This window comes from Brienomyrus brachyistius, chromosome 11, assembly GCF_023856365.1.
Source record: "Brienomyrus brachyistius isolate T26 chromosome 11, BBRACH_0.4, whole genome shotgun sequence".
Taxonomy (NCBI): Eukaryota; Metazoa; Chordata; class Actinopteri; order Osteoglossiformes; family Mormyridae; genus Brienomyrus; species Brienomyrus brachyistius.
This window is the reverse complement of record NC_064543.1, coordinates 18988497-18991759: the sequence shown is the minus strand read 5'-3', so window position 1 is coordinate 18991759 and position 3263 is coordinate 18988497. Positions and strand designations below refer to the sequence as shown.

Below are 3263 nucleotides of genomic sequence, written 5' to 3'. Positions count from 1 at the left end.
AAGAATTAGTGATTTGGAAAGATCAGCCTCTGTTACAGTTGGCGGAGTGATGTAGACACAGTAAAGGTCTACGCAGCGATTTTTGAGACCTACGATCAGGGTAACGGGAGAGCACTCCGGTTCATCGAAAAGTACAAATCAAAGTTTTCAAAGTCATTGACTCCGCAGAATGCGATACACCCTGGTAACTTTGCACGCTCGTTCACAAGAAAACAAAAGAAGCTGGAACTGGTATTTAATTAAACCCACTCCAGCTCCACTGGCTTTTTTGTGCTCCGGCTGCCCGAGAGCAGAACAAACAGCGAAAGCTGCAAAACGAAAATCAACACACCTTTTCTTCAGCCATACTCTGAAGAGCTGAAGCTTCACATAACATTGTCGTTCGGCTGGAAAGGTACAAAAGAATATAATCTTATTTGCCTCATTCATTGTGTTTCCCACTGAAATTTGCTTGAGTAATCAAGCTTTGTTTTGAATTCAACGAAAGAAAGAACCAAACAAATGAGCAAGTAAATGAGCAAATGACTGAATGAATGAACAAACAAACAAATCATCCGTGTTCAGTTTAGCTTTAGGGCATTGAAACAAGTCACTGTATTAAGTTGTGCAGTAGAGATGTACATGTGGTGAGGGGCACCACTGCTATAGTGTTGATTTAGAATGACTCATATCGTTCCACGTGAATCACCGCGAGTCCCGTTCCACAGACTGGATCCGTGGTATAATCTGAACGATCTGTGGCTCCATAAAAGGCCTCTTTTCCGGACCACCGTGTCTGCGAGTGACAGCTGCTGGTACGAACTCCAGCGAGCTCCCGATCCCACGCGCTCGGTAGCACGTGAAGAAATTAATTGGCACGGCAGGGAGCGTATCCGTCAAGAGCGCCCAGAACCAAACGGAGGATTATATCCGGGGGGAAAAATAAAAAAGAGCAGTTTCATGTGATTGGCGTACAGAAAATGAAACCTATCTTATGAAATGTTCTTGGAAGCCAGTGCAATCGTTTTTGTTCTTCCATAAACAGGCAAAAATATCAGCCAAACAGTCAAATCTTTTGGCGAAATGCTTAAAAAAACCTAGATTGTACATAAAAATAGCGATCAATAAAATGATGAACACAAACAGTAAAAGCGATGCGTCTGACATTATATTCCATTTTCTCTTTCTGAAAAATTCAATGCATCCCATAATCCTCTGCTGTTCCTATCCCATGTTCCCCCATCGGCTGCGCCCCTGAATCACTCCTGATTTGAAGGGTAAGTTAATCCCAGATTAATTTTTGTTCTAAATCCTGAGCGAATCATACATTTGATCTATGACCCCTCCCCCCCCACTCCATCTATATCAGATTACATGAAGCAAAGCTTAGAGGACTTCCCCATGGACCTCGAAGATGTGGAACATGGCCCATGAGGAAGCTGGTCTGGCTAATAGACTTCCAATTTAGGCCCAGCTGGAGGGGTCTCAGTGAATGCATCGCCCCATTCCAGACTCCCTTGCTTTTGAACAGGTTCTAATTATTTGTAGGAGAGCTACTGTACCTGTGAAAGTGAAAATTAATCCAACATCTTTTGCAATTTGTCAGCACTAAGAAGAATGAAGAAGATTCGAAGCACAGTTGCTGGAACTGAGAAGTTGGAGAAATGAACCTGGACGATGTAAAAAGAAAGAAAAGCAGGAAACAAAATGAAAAATGTTTGGAGCAGAGTGGGCTGTTGTACACAACATAGCTCTTGGTATATTAGACCCAGGGACTTAAAGCTTGCATGGCCTACATGCGTGAAGGAGACCATCAAAGGCATTTGTTTGAGCTGCTTTAGAATTCCGCACAAACAACCTCTATAATAGCAGATCCACTTGTGATCAGTCCCTGATACTTGTGTCAACAGGAACTGAGAGAGAGAGAGTCAGAGAGAGATGCATAGAGAGAGTCACAGACAGAGGCACTGTAAATGGGTCCTTGTGAACTACCTTGCCTGGTCTTGCTGGGCCAGCTGGCTACCTCCACACTTGTAGTTCTTCCCATCAACAAAGCTTGAAGCTCTTGGCCAAGCAAAGCACACCCTGGGACTTATGGGAACACAGCTTGTCCTGTGGGCTTATCAGGGAGCCCCCATCTCGAGTAGCCAGGGCACACTGCCGATGCAGTCCCCCATTATCACACCGTAGATGTCATAATCAGCACCAGAGTCCACATATACTCTGTTCTGCTGTCTCTTTCCCCTTTTTCATTTTGATGAGTTGAAGTGAAGCGATATTTTGGGCTTTCGACATTTTACTTGTCTTCTCAACCATCTCTCTGTTTCCAGATCTCCAGCGGAAACATGGGACGCAGTGCCTGAAAACCATGCTGTCATGTCCAGCACCCAATCTGAGAATCCAGTGAGATTCGGTGTGCGACTGCGGCGTGTCTCAGTGCACATTTACTTCTTCAAACAAAAGGACTGAAAAAGGCCCATGAACCGTTGAGGAAAATCACAACTGTGTTACCATGCCGTGTATCCATGGCTACTTGTTACAGTCGCAGTTTCAAATGAAAGCAGAAGTTATTTGCAGAATATAGTTGATGAAAGGCTTTAAATAGGAAAAAAATAATAATAATTGAAATTATGATGATATGATGACATTTTCGATACATGGTGTTTTGTGATAATAATAGACTTGATTAAAACTGTTTTCCAGTTTCAGATACAAAGAAAGTAATAAACACTGTACACGTTCTTTCTCGTTATTCATCATAATATTGTCATCGGTGAGATTAGGCTTGACAGGGAAAGGGTGGCTTTTCATCAGAGAGTAAACATGTATAAGGTTCTGTGTGACCTGGAATATTGTGGATTCTCATACTGTAGATGTTCAGCTGCTCTGTCCTTTTTTGGAACACTCACTGGCTGTTTTACTCTCATCGTCAGACCAAACATGACTTGCTGTTGGGTCAGAACTTGATGGACTTTTGGGAGGTGATTCTGATTATAGACACAGGGATCTAACCCACTGAGCTTTACATTACCCCCTAAAGTGGGGATTCTCCCATGATATGAAGCTGCAATTCTGCTCTGCTGGTCAATAATTTTCTACTATGTCGTACCCTAACCCTAACCTAAACCCCTAAACAGCCACTGAAAAACTGATGGAATGCAGATTTTTTTAATGCGCTGTAATACTTTTCCCAAAAAAGTTATTGTTATGACATGTATTCTGAGCAGGTAGATGAGACAAACAATCTAAATACCACTCCATGGTCCCTGAATGCACTTAATGTT

At 42.7% G+C, this 3263-nt stretch overlaps 1 long non-coding RNA gene across 1 annotated transcript; it reads left to right on the top strand.

Moving 5' to 3' along the window:
• Nucleotides 1–284: 284 nt before the first annotated feature.
• LOC125751490 (uncharacterized) lies at nt 285–2581 on the top strand. The gene is made up of 2 exons (XR_007400637.1): nt 285–394; nt 2310–2581. It is a non-coding gene; the product is annotated as an uncharacterized LOC125751490 (long non-coding RNA).
• The last annotated feature ends 682 nt before the right edge of the window (nt 2582–3263 follow it).